The sequence below is a fragment of the Tursiops truncatus genome, chromosome 4 (assembly GCF_011762595.2).
Source record: "Tursiops truncatus isolate mTurTru1 chromosome 4, mTurTru1.mat.Y, whole genome shotgun sequence".
Lineage (NCBI taxonomy): Eukaryota > Metazoa > Chordata > Mammalia > Artiodactyla > Delphinidae > Tursiops > Tursiops truncatus.
The window spans coordinates 98,471,335-98,491,583 of NC_047037.1; the positions used below are offsets into that span (position 1 = coordinate 98,471,335).

General features: G+C 36.2%; 1 protein-coding gene across 1 annotated transcript in view; it reads right to left on the reverse strand.

Moving 5' to 3' along the window:
- Positions 1-479: 479 nt before the first annotated feature.
- Positions 480-20,249, reverse strand: part of ARL6 (ARF like GTPase 6) — a 78,927-nt gene continuing 59,157 nt past the window's right edge. The window contains exons 9-10 of the transcript XR_012331557.1: positions 5,535-6,857; positions 480-4,454 (exon numbers count right to left, since the gene is read on the reverse strand). The gene's annotated coding sequence lies outside the window, so the exon portion shown is untranslated. The remainder of the gene's footprint in view (positions 4,455-5,534; positions 6,858-20,249) is intronic.

Genomic DNA, 20,249 nt, shown 5'->3' on the forward strand with positions numbered 1-20,249 from the left:
GATTTTCAGGAAGTCTTTCTGGGGATAAAAACTTACTGGGCACAGTAAGATTTATTACCGAGTTATGGTTTTATCTAATAATGCTTTTTTTTAAAGAAAGGAATTTCTCTAAAAAATAGTTGTCAAGGAGAATGCTGTGATAGTCATATTCTTTCAATAACCACTATCCTTGGTAAATGAGAAGGCATAGAATCATGATGGGTAAAGTCCTTCATTCATATAGAAACTTTTTATAGTATTGGTGGTGATAGTATATGTAGTAGAAATAATGCTAATGTTCATTCAGCTAGAATCCCTTCTATTAATAAACAGCTTGCAAAGGTATAAGATAATATAAATGTTATTAGAGGCCCCTAAAATGAACAGTTGGTCCAATACAGACCCATGATGTATATATATAAATATTTATATTTATATTTTATAAATATTTATATATATATTTTTTTCCTCAAAAGCAACTACTTCACGAAGGAAACAATGTCTAACGATATTCTAATCTCCAGCCTGTGGTAGAACAAAGCATTTAAATGAATTGTAAGGTAAGTATACATGGTGTCCTGCCTCCATTAAGGCAAACTTCGTCTATGAAAAATTAGCTTAAAACCATAAATTAATGATTCCTGAATTTTAATTTATTTACTTTTCAAGTACTTATCAGTTCCTAGATGTCCTCCATTCTTCTATTCTAAACTCATAATAACAAATTTCTTAATACTAAGTTCTAAGATTACGTTAGGAAGTCTGTAAAAAAGTTGAATTTTAGAGTTGTAAGGATCTTAGAGATGCTAATTTAGCACAGTTGCCTTCATTTGTTCATTCAGTTTTCCTGAAGACATTTAATGAGTATCTGCAGTAGAAGCACATTTACTGTGAAGCTGATGAAGCTGAAGCTTCAGGGCATCCCACTGGTACGGTCTCTTCCAGTGTGAACTCAGGAATGTGATCACTTGGTCGTGTGTGTTTATGAAATTTACAAATTTACAAAAGCAAACATTTAAACTGCAATTAAGACCACAATCTCTTTCCACTTGGATTTTCCCTCCATCACCTTATGCCTAGAGTCAGTTGGTATTGGAGTTATTGGGGGCACTTTGGGATCTGCTGGGAAATTTGCGCTGGGGATACATTCAGTTTGGATTTAGTAGGATATATTTTTTTGGTTGTCAGCTTCTCCAAAGAATAGTTGTTACTGCTTAAATTCCAATTTGTCCATTGTGCAACTCACCAAGCATTACACCCAGGATACATTATCACTACATAAACACATCCTAATTCCCCTAACACTGAAAATATGTGTGGGTAGTGGAGGTGAAACAAGATTCAAAATGTACAACAGCAAAAGGTGAGTTGTAGAAAATTATTTCAGGCATCAGAAGACAAAACCAGAACAGAAAGAATCACTTCTAATTGATGTAATTTCTCTCATAACAGTAATATGTTCAATAATGGAGTGTATATAATTTTTATAATTGTAAATTCAGCAAACTTTTTTTAAATGAAAATCATGTAAAATAGAATTTTTCAGCATTTTTGTTTGTAGGGCAAAAACCTGTGGCAATACCACAAACAATGAGTGTGTATGTGAGTGTATAGTGTTGTATGTTTACCTGGCCCTTCTATCAATAATACACTCAATCAAATTTGAGGAAAGACTGAATTCTCTTTCCATTATATGTACAGAAAATGACACTAGAAAATCATTGTCATATGAAATGCTATCAAAGAGTATACCAACAAAGGTATAAGAAAAAAATATTATAGAGGTATACCAGGCAGTTAATGGAAAAAATACTGTTTTTCTAGACTTCGTGATATTTGTAGTATTAGCCAACCTTTTAAAATTGGTAATTTGTATGATTTATTTTTTCATTCACTTTAAAAAATTTTTACTTATTTATTTTTGGCTGCATTGGGTCTTCGTTGCTGCTCACGGGCTTTCTCTAGTTGCGGCGAGCATGGGCTACTCTTTGTTGCGGTGCACGGACTTCTCATTGCGGTGGCGTCTCTTGTTGCGGAGCACGGGCTCTAGGCACGTGGGCTTCAGTAGTTGCGGCTTCATTCACTTTTATATCTAATTTTTATTTTTAATTTTAAATCTTTCTCTTTAAAGAGAAATTGCAAAAATCTTCACGTACCTTAAAACCTTGGTCTGTCCTTGAGTGCCAACCATGTGTCAGATACACACTCATTCTTAGAGATACAGTGATGAATAAAAACCAGTGCTTTCCCTCAAGGAGCAAGTCTGATGGGGTAAACGGAGGAGCAAAGCAGGTAGGACAGGGAAAATCTTTCTATGGGTATAAATAGGATGGACCCCAACTTAGTCTAAAAGGTTCCAGGAAGGCTCACTAGAGGAGATAACTTTTTTCCCCTCTGCCTCCTGTGACCACCGTGACTTCCACAAAAGGTCTGCAATTCAATACTTATTTGATGTTTGAGAAAAGCTGAAGTTCATCACACTGTAACTGAACTACCATTCCCAATGTACAAGCACTGTATTCCTCAAAAGTATGAGAAAAGACAAAGTGCTGACTCTGAAGCATTTCAACAAAGATGCAAGTGTAGTTTAGAAATGTTAAGCTTTTTGTTCTAAAAAGTCCACCAGAGGGATAAGCTTCTGTATATATGTTGGAGCACAGTATTTACTATGTGGCAGGTGGCCCAGGAATACTAAGACAGCTGTCAACATCAAGGAAAGCACCAGTCCATGAAAAGCAAGCAGATGGATCGGGGCACTTCACTAGCTGCCTCCTAGAATAATAGCTGGCCAAATGAGGCAATGTCACGCTGCCCAGGGCAGTAGAAAGCTATTACTTGGTATAAGCCCTCAGTTAGGAGATGGGGCGGGGGAACGTCCTCCCCTTTCCTTTGTATAGCCCAGGTTTTCATTAAGAAACACAACAGCAAATAAGGAAGGGGGGAAAATGATGTTAGCATTTCTCATTCTGTTACATTCTGATTATCATGGTTTGTAACACGGGAAAATGCCTCAGTCTTGCTGCTTCAATGAGAGCAGATGGTAAAATTTTAAGTAATTGGTTATTCAGATTTCTATGGGATGCATGAAGTTCTGTTGTATTGTTTGTCTGGTTTTTATTTCCAGAACATGTGGAGATTGACATCTTTCAAACACACATCTTTTAATGCTTAAATTAAGATGTGTTAGTCTGACCTAAATTATATTTACTTTTCTTCCCTTGAAATTGATGATGATACTTATGAAGAGAAATGAATGCTTTAAAAAATTATAACATTAACAAATATTTTCATCTAAAACAGTGCAAAATTTGCTAATACCAAACCATTGTATTCTAAAGGGTATATAAATAGAAGAAGGATTTCTTTGGCAAACATAGATTATAAAATCTATTCCAAAATAGTTATTCATACCAATTCAGTTTGATATATCTTTTGTTTGAGTCAAAAGCTATCTATAATATAAAGTCATATGTAGACTATTAACTTTTAGTAATGCAGCTTCATACAGATGACACAGATAATGGCTCAGAATAATAATTTACTATTATTTGCAAAACTCAGTTCCTATATTGTTTTCTCAAAATAATTGATGAGTACAGAAGTTATGCACTGTATTGTACATATCTGATATACAATTTTAAATGGATTTATTTTGAAAAGAACAATTGTTTATAAATTTCTGGACTGTACTATTTTAGTGTTTATTGTAAATTTTGTTTATTAGGGCTCATGAAACAAAGCTTCAGAGGAAAAAGATAATTGGTTTGTGAATTAGCTTTCTTGTTGTTTTTATTTTGAAGTTGGAGAACAGACATATCCCAGAATCCTGAGTTTTCTTACTATGGACATGTTCCCAGTTTGATTTGCTGCAAATGGTTTAAAAGCAAGGCATAGAGGCAGCTGTTATTGTGAGCAAATGTTTTGATTAGAGAGAGAAAGCAGCTGGAAATGATACATGCTGTCACGTAAGATAAGCCACAGTTTTCAAATGGGGACTTTACCTAATCTAAAATTGAGATTAGCATCATTTCCTTTACATGAATTTTCTTTGTATAGAATGGACTAGATGTCTATTCACTTTGTTTATAATCTGGAGTGATGAAGTACTGATACTTACCTATGGAAATCTTACATAGTCCGTTATGAAGTAATAATATCATTAACAAATTTTCATGAAATTTCACTTAAAAAGATTGCTAAATGTAGTTAAAAATCCATATGGAGCTTATAAAATCAAGTGTTACTATAGAGGATACAATTTTGATTTTTTAGAAATGAAGTAAGTACATTCTCAATGCCTCCACTTTCATTATGAAAAATTTCTAAAAATTTATCAAACTGTAACTTAATTGGTTTTGCAAATAATGAACAAAAGCAGCCTACATCAAATATTTCCATCAGTCTGTGTTAGCAACTGAATTCCTTCCTCACCTCTTCCAATCAACTTTTCATTGGTAAATAGTAAAAGGAGTTACCTATGAAAAAAAGGTAAAACAGAAGAAGTTACAATAGGAATATTTTGACTCCAGTATCAAAGTAAAAAGGTAATTCTTATAATTGATTTCATATTAACAACCATTCTTAAGTTTCATTCATTTCTACATCCTATCTTCTACTTTACTTTTCTTTCTTCCAACTCTCCAAATAAGTACTTTTGGGTAGTCAGTTTCCATCATAAGTCATTTGGTTTATTTCTCCTACAGGTGAATATATTGACATATGACTTTGAATTATCAAGTCTGGAAGACAATCAAATGAACAAATTGTTTTTTTATCAATTTCACAGTTGGTCTTAATTTAAGTAACTCCAGAAATGATGATTCCATTTCTATCTGGTTCAACAGGAACTCCACTTCAAATGATCAGTCATGTACATCATCAAATGAAAGAGCTGACCACACCACAACTTTATAAACCATATGCAGTCTGAGGGGAATGGAAATTAACTTATTCATCTTAAATTCTGCCACTTTCATTCTAGTTTTTCCTACCACTTAAAGACATTCTGTAGGTATATGTAGTCTCTGCAGCTTAAATAAAACACAATCTAGGTTAGAAATAAAAAGCATCTTTTAATAAAATTTAAAAAGTAGCTACTGGAAAACTCTTCCTTAGTAGGTAAGGAAGGTAGACAGAGAAATTTTTAAAAATTAAGTATTTACTGAAAAGTTTATTAATCAGTCTACATTTCAGAAAAACAAAACAAAAAATAAGAAAATGGAAAATTCTGAAATAAAGATCTAGATAGAGTCTAGATCAAGATCACTGACCTAGTAGTCATTCTTCTAGTGTTAGCTGCCTCAAACTCGATTAGGAAAGTTGGTGGGAGGAATATATATTAAGAAAAACCAAAAAACAATATTCCATCTACAAAGTTATTTTATGGCCTTCTACCTGTTCAATAAACATTCTACCTGTTCCAGGCCCTGCGTTTGGCGATTGGAATATGAATGTGATCCACCTCAAGACATTGTCTCAAAAAAGGAGAACAGAACTAAGTGACAGTTACAAATCACAGGACAGTGTGATAGATTTGAAAAGTGAGAAATACGTACATGGGAAAAGGGGAGAAGAAAGTGTCTAACTGTATCACTTGGGCAGGCTGTACTTGAGGTCAGGGATAGATTTCACAAATCAGGCTCCAGAAACATGGATCAGAAAGTCCTGCAACCACAACCAGTTAAAACACCTGTTGAAACATTTATATTAGAAATGTCACACTTGTCAGAAAGCAGTATCAAAGCCCAACAGGAGTGCATACAACACTGGGCCAACAATAGACATATAATTAATATCTGCTATCTGATTTGGTGAGGAGACATTACAGTCAGTGGGTGCTACTACATTGTGAATCATCAAATAATATGTATAACATAAGGATATTCAAGGGCTTTGGTATGTTAATATGAAACTACCTTTAAGTGAACTACTTGCTTCATTCTTTAAAATAATAGCATAATTAAAAAGTAGACGACAATAATAAAGTATGAGAAATATGCAAGCAGAGAAACTGCTGCACTGATCCTAACTCGATTTACATAATCTGAGTTATATCTGCCAATTACTGACTGAGACAGGTTAGACCAGTAAATCAGGATGGAGAAGTCTTACTACTAACCAAATATCTAATTTAGGACCAAAATCAAGTGTATACAAGAACCAAAACAGTTTGACATTTGTTTGGCATTCTTGTAAATTGCCTTTCTCACTGAATTCACTCTAACTTGTCAGGTTGTTATTATTTCTGTTGTGAAATCCAGGAAGTCACCTGGTCCATGTTTATGATTAGTGGTTAAAGTGTTTTTTTTCCTCTAAAAATTGGCAGCAGTGCTGTATTGTCTAATAGTATATCTACAAATTTCAAGAGATCTATAACTCATATAATAAATATATTCACATTTCCCATACTGTTTGCAGTTGTCAACATATTCAGGCCGTTGATTTTTATGTTATACAATTTTAGACTTTCTTTTTTGAAAATTAATTATTCATATCTACTATATTCTATTCTGGTTCTTCTTATGTAAAATGCCACTTACTCTATATTACTGTTTTGTATAAAATTATTTTTATGTAAAGATAATTTTTATTTTGAAATTATTTCATACTTATTGAAAAACTACAAGAATAGTACAAAGAACTTTTTTATTCCCTGAATCATTTTAAAGTATGTTTTCAAAATGATGTCCTGGGCTTCCCTGGTGGCGCAGTGGTTGAGAGTCTGCCTGCCAATGCAGGGGACACAGGTTCATGCCCCGGTCTGCGAGGATCCCACATGCCGCGGAGTGGCTGGGCCCGTGGGCCATGGCCGCTGAGTCTGCGCGTCCGGAGCCTGTGCTCTGCAACGGGAGAGGCCACAACAGTGAGAGGCCCGCGTACTGCAAAAAAATAAATAAATAAAAAATAAAAATAAAAATAGCTAATCACTGAATAATTTAATATTTTATTTAGACTAACATAATCAAATATTAACCTTCACTAACATTCCATGTAAATTGATACAGCCACTATGGAGAACAGTATGGAGGTTGCTTAAAAAACTAAAAATAGAATTACCATATGACCCAGCAATCCCACTACTGGGCATATATCCAGAGAAAACCATAATTTCAAAAAGACACATGCACCTTAATGTTCATTGCAGCAGTATTTACAATAGCCAGGTCATGGAAGCAACCTAAACGCCCATCGACAGACGAATGGATAAAGATGTAGTACATATATACAATGGGGTATTACTCAGCCATAAAAAGGAACGAAATTGGGTCATTTGCAGAGATGTGGATGGAACTAGAGACTGTGATACAGAGTGAAGTAAGTCAGAAAGAGAAAAACAAATATCGTATATTAACGCATATATGTGGAATCTAGAAAAATGGTACAGATGAACCGGTTTGCAAGGCAGAAATAGGGACACAGATGTAGAGAACAAATGTATGGACACCAAGGGGGGAAAGTGGGGGTGTTGGTGGTGGGATGAATTGGGAGATTGGGATTGACATATACAGTAATATGTATAAAATAGATAACTAATAAGAACCTGCTGTATAAAAAATAAACTTAAAAAAATCAACAAATACTAAGCAAAGAAAAAAAAATTCATTGCCACAGTGCTTATGATACAAAAAGTGGTAGAAAAAATGGAGATGTTTAAGGGGACAAATTAGACAAATAATGGTACATATTAACAAAGAACTATGCAGCCATTAAAAAGAATAGAGATGAAATGGAAAATGCCAGTAAGTATAGTTAACTATTAATTTTATTTTTAAAGGAAGATAAAGAGTAACAATATGGTGTATACATTTTCAAAGGATCTATATATGCCATAAAATTTAATTTCTTTTCTTTGTAAGGACATAAGAAATATGTGATAGGTACATCTCTTGGGAGAGAGATGGTGGGGGGAAACCATGGAGGTGGGTAAGAGAGACATTGTTTAATATTTACATTTCTGTACTGTTAATTTTTGAAAAATCTTATGTATGTATAATTTTTCTCTATGTTAACAAACACTCTCTGGGTACAGGGATAATTGGTGTTTTTGCTTGTTTTATTCTTTATTCTTTTCTGTTTTACAAAAATAAAGACTACTTCAATAAAATTAAAAAAAAACCCTTCACTAACATTCCAAATTTATTTAATATGCCCCCAAAATCTGTGGACCAGGTAAAAATTACATATAATATTGGCTTACATATTCATTCATTTAACAAATGTGGGCACAATATATACCATGCAGTGTCCTAGGCACTTGGAATGTAAGGTGTGAATAAATTCCCTGCACTTGTGAAATTTATGTTCTAGTGTAAAAGACCAACAATGAATACAGAAATATATATAATAATATCAGGTCATGATAAAGTGCTTTAAGGAAAATATAGCAGGAGAAGAGAATAGAGGAGGGTGAATTTGCTGGTTTGAATATGATAGTTAGAGATGAAACCTCTGAGGAAGTGATTTGAATGAAATGGAGTGAGACATGCAAAGATCCAGGGAAAGGTATTCTGGGTAGAGGGAAGAGCAAATGCAAAGGTCTTGAGAAGAGAATGGGCTTGGCTCATTTGAGGACTAATAAGCTGAAGTGCAGCAAATTATTGGGAAGGAGACTAAAGATGTAGCTGGAACACATGAGGTAGGGACCCTTGTAAGCCCTGGTAAAGTTTTGGATTTTATTTTACATGTGATGGGGAGCTACTGGAAGGTTCAGAATAGGAGAGTGATATGTTCTATTTTTTAAAAAGAAAAATGACACTGGTTGCTGCGAAGGGAGAACATTGTTGTTGAGGTAGAAGGGAAGTGGAGTGACTAGGAAGTGAATTTAGAGGTCCAGACAGGAGGCTATGGTGGTATGGACTAGAGAAATTCTAGTGAAGGGGGTGTGAGGTCAGATTCTGGATTTTGTTTTTGAAACAGGATTTGCTGATGGATTGTAAGAGGGACATGAGAGAAGAAATTATATCTCTTCTTCATATTATAATTGTTATCAATTTGATTATTGGCATAATGAATCATAATTTGCATTCAGTATTATTTTCATTATTTTACTTTGCTATCAATGAACCCATTTAAAAAATTATTTATTTATTTGGCTGTGTTGGGTATTAGTTGCAGCACGTGGGATCTTTTAGTTGCAGCATGTGGGCTCTTAGTTATGGCATGTAGGATGCAGGATCTAGTTCCCTGACCAGGGATTGAACCTGGGCCCCCTGTATTGGGAGCACAGAGTCTTAACCACTAGACCTCCAGGGAAGTCCCATCAATGAACCCATTTTTAATTCCTGATATCTTATTTTGATTGGCTAAATGAACTCATGCAAGTTGGTACATATAAAGATAGGATCTTCTTACTATACTTATTTGCAAAGTGAATGGAATATTGATTATAATGGATAAGTTCTTTTGATTTTGCCATGTTTATATAATTGTGAATACTGTGATTACTCAATTCTCCCACTTTTCTTTACATACCCTACTGTAAAATATTAGGATAGGGTACAAAATGATGTCATTTGGTCTTTATTTAACAGCAGAAAATGAAACTTATTATCAGTACTGTTGTAATATAACCATCCAGGATTTCCAAAATGTGCATATGTGAAACAAAAAGCATGAAATTTTAAACATTTTGGAGACCTCATTAACAGCTTAAAAGGTATTGGTATTTTTCAGAGAATGAATGCTTTATGAAACTTTAGGGTATCACTTGTATTAATAAGTTATAATTTCTAAGGAGAAATATAAAGAATCTTCTTTTAAATTAATTTTGTGAAAAATTATCTAGCTTCTCAGAGTCCTAAATCTGTCCTGATTCAAACATACATACATAGTGTATTTACATAGATATCTACACACAACAAGTTGTCAAAAACACAGAATAAGAAATAGTTCAATGCTGCTGTTTACTATCTGTCTCCAGTTCTTAAGTCAATCTTCTAAACAGTTCGATTTACATGGCTGGTCAAGGCCTTGAAAAATATCCCTCAATCTCCCATGGTTGCATCAAAAATCTGATTTTATCATATAAAGTGTTTTCTATTTCTAGTAGTGAGATTTACCTAATAACTAAATCAGGATCAGAAAACAAGAGAATATGTGAGGGGCCTAGAACCCCTTTCAAAGCTATGGTAGTTTATTTCTTCCAAAGAACCAGCTTTTGGTTTCATTGATTTTTCTCTATTGTTTTTCAATATCATTGGTTTCTTCTCTAATCTTTATTATGTCTTTTGATCTGTTTGCTTTAGGTTTAATTTTCTTGTCTTTTTCAATTTTCTTAACATAGAAGCATAGATTATTGTCTTGAAATAATTTCTTTCTAATTTAATGCTATATATTTAATGCTATATATTTCCCTTGGAGTGCTGTTAGTTGCATCCCAGAAGTTTTGATATGGTGCATTTTCATTTTGTTTGGTTACAAATATTTTCTGATTTCCCTTGAATTATCCTCTTTGAACTATGGATTGTTGAGAAATGTGTTGTTTAATTCCTAAGTGTTTAGAGATTTTTAAATGTGTCATTGATTTATAATTTAATTCCTTCATGGTCAGAGAACATACTTTGTAATGGTTTCAATTGTCTTAAGTCTCTTAACGTTTGTTTTATGACCTAGGATACGGTCTATCTTGATGATTCATTCCCTATACACTCAAAAAAAGTACTATTCTGATGCTGTTGGATTGAGTGTTGTTCTATAAATGTCATTTCAATATAGCAGTTTGATGACATTTATAACCTTGCTGATCATCTGTTTACAGGTTCTATCACTTATTAACAGAGATGTGTTGAAGTACCAACTATTACCGTGGATCTATTTCTTTCAGCTCTGTCAATTTTTCTTCAAGTATTTTGAAGATGTTTTTTAGGTGAATGCACATTTAAAATTATTGTCTTCTCGGTGTGGAGTTCCGGATTTTGGAGAGTTCCTCCTCGTACCCCCACCCCAACAAACTGCCAGGAAGAAAGAAGTATGAGTCATAGGAAAATGAAAAAGGGATGTCTCAAATTTTGTAGGACTCATTATTGATTTGAGAACTTGAGTTGGATTGAAGAATGAGTACAAATAGAGGATTGTTTCAAGATGGCGGTGTAGAAGGATATGCTCTCACTCCCTCTTGCAAGAACACCAGAATCACAACTAACTGCTGAAGAATCATCTACAGGAAGACACTGGAACTCACCAACAAAGATACGCCACACCCAAAGACAAAGGAGAAGCCACAGTGAGATGGTAGGAGGGACAAAAACACAATAAAATCAAATCCCATAACTGCTGCATGAGTGACTCACAAACTGGAGAGCACTTATATCACAGAAGTCCAGCCACTGGAGTGAAGGTTCTGAGCCCCACGTCAGGCTTCCCAATCTGGGGGTCCGGCAATGGGAGGAGGAATTCCTAGAGAATCAAGACTTTGAAGGCTAGCGGGATTTGATTGCAGGACTTCAACAGGACTGGGGGAAACAGAGACTCCACTCTTGGAGGGCACACACAAAGTAGTGTTCACATTGGGACCCAGGGGAAGGAGCAGTGACCCCATAGGAGACTGAACCAGACCTACCTGCTAGTGTTGGAGGCTCTCCTGCAGAAGCGGGGGGTGGCTGTGTCTCACCATGAGGACAAGGGCACTGGCAGCAGAAGTTCTGGGAAGTACTTCTTGGCGTGAATCCTCCCAGAGTCTGCCATTAGCCTCACCAAAGAGCCCAGGTAGGCTCCAGTGGTGGGTCGCCTCAGGCCAAACAAGCAACAGGGAGGGAACCAAGCCCCACTCATCAGCAGACAAGTGGATTAAAGTTTTACTGAGCTCTGCCCACCAAAGCAACAGCCAGCTCTACCCACCACCAGTCCCTCCCATCAGGAAACTTGCACAAGCCTTAGATAGCCTATCCACGAGAGGGCAGACAGCAGAAGCAAGAAGAACTACAGTTCTGCAGCCTGTGGAACAAAAACCACATTCACAGAAAGACAGACAAGATGAAAAGGCAGAGGGCTATGTCCCAAATGAAGGAACAAGATAAAACCCCAGAAAAACAACTAAATGAAGTGGAGATAGGCAACCTTCCAGAAAAAGAATTCTGAATAATGATAGTGAAGATGATCCAGGACCTCGGAAAAAGAATGGAGGCAAAGATCAAGAAGATGTAAGAAATATTTAACAAAAATGTAGAAGAATTAAAGAACAAACAAACAGAAATGAACAACACAATAACTGAAATGAAAAATACACTAGAAGGAATCAATAGCAGAATAACTGAGGCAGAAGAACGGATAAGTGACCTCTAAGACAGAATGGTGGAATTCACTGCTGTGGAACAGAATAAAGAAAAAAGAATGAAAAGAAATGAAGACAGCCTAAGAGACCTGTGGGACAACAATAAACGCAACAACATTTGCATTATAGGGGTCCCAGAAGGAGAAGAGAGAGAGAAAGGACCCGAGAAAATATTTGAAAAGATTATAGTTGAAAACTTCCCTAACATGGGAAAGGAAATAGCCACCCAAGTCCAGGAAGTGCAGAGATTCCCATACAGGATAAACCCAAGAAGAAACATGCCGAGAAACATAGTAATAAAACTGGCAAAACTTAAAGACAAAGAAAAATTATTGAAAGCAGCAAGGGAAAAATGACAAATAACATACAAGGGAACTCCCATAAGGTTAAGAGCTGATTTCTCAGCAGAAACTCTACAAGCCAGAAGGGAGTGGCATGATATGCTTAAAGTGATGAAAGGGAAGAACCTACAACCAAGATTACTCTACCCGGCAAGGATCTCATTCAGATTCAATGGAGAAATCAAAAGCTTTACAGACAAGCAAAAGCTAAGAGAATTCAGCACCACCAAACCAGCTATAAAACAAATGCTAAAGGAACTTCTCTAAGAGGGAAACACAAGAGAAGAAAATGACTTACAAAAACAAACCCAAAACAATTAAGAAAATGGTAATAGGAACATACATGTCGATAATTACCTCAAACGTGAATGGATTAAATGCTCCAACCAAAAGACACAGCCTTGCTGAATGGATACAAAAACAAGACCCATATACATGCTGTCTACAAGAGACCCACTTCAGACCTAGGGACACATTCAGACTGAAAGTGAGGGGATGGAAGAAGATACTCCATGCAAATGGAAATCAAAAGAAAGCTGCAGTAGCAATACCCATATCATATAAAATAGACTTTTAAATAAAGAATGTTACAAGAGACAAGGAAGGACACTACATAATGATAAAGGGATCAAACCAAGAAGAAGATATGACAATTATAAATATATATGCACCCAACACAGGAGCACCTCAATATATAAGGCAAGTGCTAACAGCCATAAAAGAGGAAATCGACAGTAACACAATAATAGTGGGGGACTTTAACACCTCACCAATGGACAGATCATCCAAACAGAAAATTAATATGGAAACACAAGCTTCAAATGACACAATAGACCAGATAAGATTTAATTGATATTTATAGGACATTCCAACCAAAACCAACAGATTACACTTTCTTCTCAAGTGCGCACAGAACATTCTCCAGGATAGATCACATCTTGGGTCACAAATCAAGCCTCAGTAAATTTAAGAAAATTGAAATCATATAAAGCATCTTTTCAGACCACAACGCTATGAGATTAGAAATCAATTACAGGGAAAAAAACCGTATAAAACACAAACACATGGAGGTTACACAATACGTTACTAAATAACCAAGAGATCACTGAAGAAATCAAAGAGGAAGTCAAAAAATACCTAGAGAAAAATGATAATGAAAACACCACAATCCAAAACCTATGGAATGCAGCAAAAGCAATTCTAAGAGGGAAGTTCATAGCTATACAAGCCTACCTCAACAAACAAGAAAAATCTCAAATATACAATCTAACCTTACACCTAAAGGAACTAGAGAAAGAAGAAAAAACAAAACCCAAAGTTAGCAGAAGGAAAGAAATCATAAAGATCAGAGCAGAAATAAATGAAATACAAACAAAGAAAACAATAGCAAAGATCAATAAAACTAAAAGCTGGTTCTTTGAGAAGATAAACAACATTGATAAACCATTAGCCAGACTCATCAAGAAAAAGAGGAGGAGGACTCAAATCAATAAAATTAGAAATGAAAAAGGAGAAGTTCCAACAGACACCGCAGAAATACAAAGCATCCTAAGAGATTATTACAAGCAACTCTTTGCCAATAAACTGGGCAACCTGGAAGAAATGGACAAATTCTTAGTAAGGTATAACCTTCCAATCCTGAACAAGGAAGAAATAGAAAATATGAACAGACCAATCACAAGTAATGAAATTGAAACTGTGATTAAAAATCTTCCAACAAACAAAAGTCCAGGACCAGATGGCTTCACAGGTGAATTCTATCAAACATTTAGAGAAGAGCTAACATTCATCCTTCTCTAATGCTTCCAAAAAATTGCAGAGGAAGGAACACTCCAAAACTTATTCTATGAGGCCACCATCACCCTGATACCAAAATCAGACAAAGATACTACAAGAAAAGAAAATTACAAACCAATATCACTGATGAATATAGATGCAAAAATCCCCAACAGGGCTTCCTTGGTGGCGCAGTGGTTGAGAGTCTGCCTGCCGATGCAGGGGACGCAGGTTTGTGCCCCGGTCCAGGAGGATCCCACGTGCCGCGGAGCGGCTGGGCCCGTGACCCATGGCCGCTGGGCCTGCATGTCCGGAGCCTATGCTCCGCAGCGGGAGGGGCCACAGCAGGCCCGCATACCGCAAACAACAACAACAACAAAATCCCCAACAAAATACTAGCAAACAGAATCCAACAACACATTAAAAGGATCATACACCATGATCAAGTGGGCTTTATCTCAGGGATGCAAGGATTCTTCAATCTATGCAAATCAATCAATGTGATACACCATATGAACAAACTGAAGAGTAAAAACCATATGATCATCTCAATAGATGCAGTAAAAGCTTTTGACAAAATTCAACACCCATTTATGATAAAAACTCTTGAGAAAGTGGGCATAGAGGGAACCTATCTCAACATAATAAAGGCCATATACGACAAACCCACAGCAAACATCATTCTCAATGGTGAAAAACTGAAAGCATTTCCTCTAAGATCAGGAACAAGACAAGGATGTCCACTCTTGCCACTATTATTCAACATAGTTTTGGAAGTCCTAGCCACGGCAATCAGAGAAGAAAAAGAAATAAAAGGAATTCAAATAGGAAAAGAAGAAGTAAAACTGTCACTGTTTGCAGATGACATGATACTATACATAGAGAATCCTAAAGATGCCACCAGAAAACTACTAAAGCTAATCAATGAATTTGGTAAAGTAGCAGGATACAAAATTAATGCACAGAAATCTCTTGCATTCCTATACACTAATGATGAAAAATCTGAAAGAGAAATTAAGGAAACACTCCCATTTACCATTGCAACAAAAAGAATAAAATACCTAGGAATAAACCTACTAGGGAGACAAAAGACCTGTATGCAGAAAACTATAAGACACTGATGAAAGAAATTAAAGATGATACCAACAGATGGAGAGATATACCATGTTCTTGGATTGGAAGAATCAATATTGTGAAAATGACTATAGTACCCAAAGCAAACTACAGATTCAATGTAATCCCTATCAAATTACCAATGGCAGTTTTTATGGAACTAGAACAAAAAAATCTTAAAATTTGTATGGAGACACAAAAGACCCTGAATAGCCAAAGCAGTCTGGAGGGAAAAAAACCGACCTGGAGGAATCAGACTCCCTGACTTCAGACTATACTACAAAGCTACAGTAATCAAGACAATATGGTACTGGCACAAAAACAGAAATATAGATCAATGGAACAGGATAGAAAGCCCAGAGATAAACCCATGCACCTATGGTCAACTAATCTATGACAAAGGAGACAAGGATATACAATGGAGAAAAGACAGTCTCTTCAATAAGTGGTGCTGGAAAAACTGGACAGCTACACGTAAAAGTATGAAATTAGAACACTCCCTACCACCATAGACAAATATAAACTCAAAAATGGATTAGAGACCTAAATGTAAGACCGGACAGTATAAAACTCTTAGAAGAAAACATAGGAAGAACACTCTTTGACACAAATCACAGCAAGATCTTTTTTGAGCCACCTCCTAGAGTAATGGAAATAAAAACAAAAATAAACAAATGGGACCTAATGAAACCTAAAATTTTGCAAAGCAAAGGAAACTACAAACAAGACGAAAAGACAACCCTCAGAATGGGAGAAAATATTTGCAAACGAATCAACAGACAAAGGATTAATCTCCAAAATATATAAACAGCTCAATATTAAAAAAACAAACAACCCAATCAAAAAAAGGGCAGAAGACCTAAATAGACATTTCTCCAAAGAGGACATACAGATGACCAAGAAGCACATGAAAAGCTGCTCAACATCACTAATTATTAGGGGAATGCAAATCAAAACTACAATGAGGTATGATCTCACACCAGTTAGAATGGGTATCATCAGAAAATCTACAAACAACAAATGCTGGAGAGGCTGTGGAGAAAAGGGAACCCTCTTGCACTTTTGGTGGGAATGTAAATTGATACAGCCACTACGGAGAACAGTATGGAGGTTGCTTAAAAAACTAAAAATAGAATTACCATATGACCCAGCAATCCCACTATTGGGCATATACCCAGAGAAGTCCGTAATTCAAAAAGACACATGCACCCCAATGTTCATTGCAGCACTATTTACAATAGCCAGGACACGGAAGAAACCTAAATGCCCATCGACAGACAAATGGATAAAGAAGATGTGGTACATATATACAATGGGGTATTACTCAGTCATAAAAAGGAAAGAAATTGGGTCATTTGTAGAGACATGGATGAATCTAGAGACTGTGATACAGAGTGAAGTCAGTCAGAAAGAGAAAAACAAATATCGCATATTAACGCATATATGTGGAACCTAGAAAAATGGTATAGATGAACTGGTTTGCAGGGCAGAAACTGAGATATCGATGTAGAGAACAAACGTATGGACACCAAGGGGGGAAAGCAGCGGGGGCTGGTGGTGGTGGTGTGATGAATTGGGAGATAGGGATTGTCATGTGTACACTGATGTGTATAAAATGGATGACTAATAAGAACCTGCTTTATAAAAAAATAAATAAAATAAAATACAAACAAAACAAAAAAATATTGTCTTCCTGGTAACTTGACCCTTTTATCATTATGTAACGCCCATCTTAATTCTTGATAAATTTCTTTGCTCTGAAATCTACTTCGTCTGATATTAATATAGGCACTCCAGCTTTCTTTTGATTAGTGTTTGCATAGTAAACCTTTTCTTACCTTTTTACTTTCCTATATCATTATATTTGAATTGAATTACTTGCAGTTCATTCATTCATCTCTCTGTGCATTCATTTATTGAGTAACTGCCACATGCTAGATACTTTTATAGGCACTACACACACAGCAGTGAATAAAACAAAAATTGTGCTCTCTTGTAGCTTGCATTTTAGTTGAGGGAGAGGTTACAGACAGTAACTTAGTAAGCAAATAAATATAGTTTTGTAATGCTTTTATCCATTCAATTTCTTTAATTGGTATGCTTAGGCCACTTACTTTTAATATTTTTAGATTTAGGTCTACAATTATGTTTTGTTTGTTCCCTCCATATTTTGTTTCTCTGCTTCCCCTTTTGTGCCTTCTTTTGGATCATGTGAATATATTTCAGTATTTAACTTACTTATGATTTTAATTTTTTTGTATAGTTTTTTGTGGCTTCTTTAGGTATTACAATAAACATATTTTTCACAGTCTACTTAGAAAAATATTTTTGTGCTTCAAGAGTAGAAAAGCACCACATTTGACCCTTTATTTTCCTTTATTTTGTGGTTGTAGTATATGTTACAACTATATACATTGAAACATAACACAATGTTTTCAACTGTCAAACATGTTTTAAAGAACATAAGATGTTCTTTAAGTTTCCTTCTGGTAAGATTTCCCATCTGTTTGAAGAACTTCCTTTAGCATTTCTTTTAGAGCAGTTTTGGTGGCAATAAATGCTCTTGCTTTTCTTATTCCGAGTGTTTTTATTTCACCTTCATCCTTAAAAGATATTTTTGCTAGATATTCTGGGTTGAGAGTCCTTCCCTGCCTTCCTTTCTTTCTCCCTCCCTCCTTCCCGTCCTTCTCTTTTTTTAAGCAATTTGAAAATGGTGTGCCACTTCCTTATGGCCTCAATGATTTCTGATGAGAAATCAGTAGTCATTTAAATTGCTGTTTCCCTATAAGTAATACGTCATTTTCTCTGGCTGCTTTCAAGCTGAGCTTCTGAAATGTGTACACTCTGCCCTTCACCAAATTTGTGTTCAAACTTACTTTGAGCATTTTTACAGTAGCTGTTTTAAGGTTTTTGTTAGATAGCTCAAATATGTGTCATGCTGGTACTGGCATCAGCTTTTTCTTTTCCCATGTGAATTTTCCCTGGGTTTTGTATACTTAGTAATTTCGGATTGTCCTGGGCATTTTGAGTATTATGTAATGAGAGTCTAAGTCTTAATTATTTACTTATTTTTAGTTTTAGTTTTTTAATAAATTTATTTATTTTTGGCTACATTGGGTCTGTTGCTGCATGCGGGCTTTCTCTAGTTGTGGCGAGCGGGGGCTACTCTTCGTTGTGGTGCGTGGGCTTCTCATTGCGGTGGCTTCTCTTGTTGTGGAGCATGGGGTCTAGGCACAGAGGCCTCAGTAGTTGTGGCTCGTGGGCTTCAGTAGTTGTGGCTTGTGGGCTCTAGAGCACAGGCTCAGTAGTTCTGGCGCATGGGCTTAATTGTTCTGCCGCATGTGGGATCTTCCCAGACGAGGGATTGAACCCGTGTCCCCTGCATTGGCAGGCGGATTCTTAACCACTGCACCACCAGGGAAGTCCCTCTTTTTTAAATTCTATGGAGATTATTGATAATTTTTCTTTAGCAGGCCTTCATTCTGGTTAGATTCAGGTCAAAAGTTCCAACCAGCCTTGTGGGAGTCATAGTTCAATGTTATTTCTGTTTTCAAAAACCTCCAGAGTTTTATTCATATCTAGGCCATGTGTGAGCCACCCAGTGGCTAATCTTGGATTTGGGTCATAGTTTACTTCTCCAAGTCTGTGTATGCCGTTTGGACTCAGACCCACACTGAGGGCAAGACTGAGATTTCATAAGCAACTTTATGGGGTTACTTTGCTGATCTCTTCCGTCTCCCAATCTCCTCTGTACTTTAGTTCCAGGGGCTCCCCCTACTTTTTTTTTTTTTAACCTCCCAGCTAGAAAGCTGAGGCTTTATGTGCCCTGCTCTACCACACACTTTCTATGAATATGCCCGTCTGGGGCCAAGCAGTGGGAAGACAGAGAGAACAAAAGCAATGGGATTTACCACATCCTCTTGGGACCACAGCTCCTCTGATTGTACACGAAGGTTCCCTTTCCTCAGAATTTTAGGTGTCTGTGGGTTTGCCACTGCCACTGTTGTTGCTGCTGACACCCTCAGGTTGTTTGAGAGCTGGTGTGCAAGAAAACATAGAAAAAGAGAATGGAGTATTTTCTTAATTTTTGCTGGTCATTAGGAGACTCCCTTCCCACTCTTTGAGCCAAAATTAGGTTTTCTCTGGAGCTCTGTCTGCACAGAATCCCAATTCTGGGTTTTAAGCAGCCTTAAGCCCAAGTAGAGGGGCTACCAAAGGGGAAAATACGGGTAAACTCACTGTTGGTCTTGTGGTATGTTAAATTCTGGTCTTCTTCAATCTGACTGCCACTCTGAGTCCTCAAGTAGCTGGACCATGCATTCAAATACCTGGTCTATGCAGGTTTTATGGTTGCATTTGGTGGGGATAGGATGGAGTGTACTTACTCTAACTTACCCAGAGGCAGAACTTCCAAGGTAGCTTTTGATCAACTGTTTATCACTATGCTCACTTGAGGGTGACTTTTACGTGCTTCAAAATCCTAGGGCTTCAGGATGTGGACAGTGTGGGAGGGTATATGCGTTATGTGGGGGCAGTAGTATGTAGGAAATCTCTGTATCTTCTGCTCAGTTTTGCTGTGCACTTAAATTTGCTCTAAAAATAAAGTCTATTTAAGAAATGAGGATCCTGGTGACAAGATGGCAGAGTAGGACATGAGCTCACATCTTCTTATGGAAACATCAAAATCAACTAATTGCTGAACAACCATTGACAGAAAAATGCTGGAACCACCAAAAAAGATACCCTACAACCAAAGACAAAGAAGAAACCAC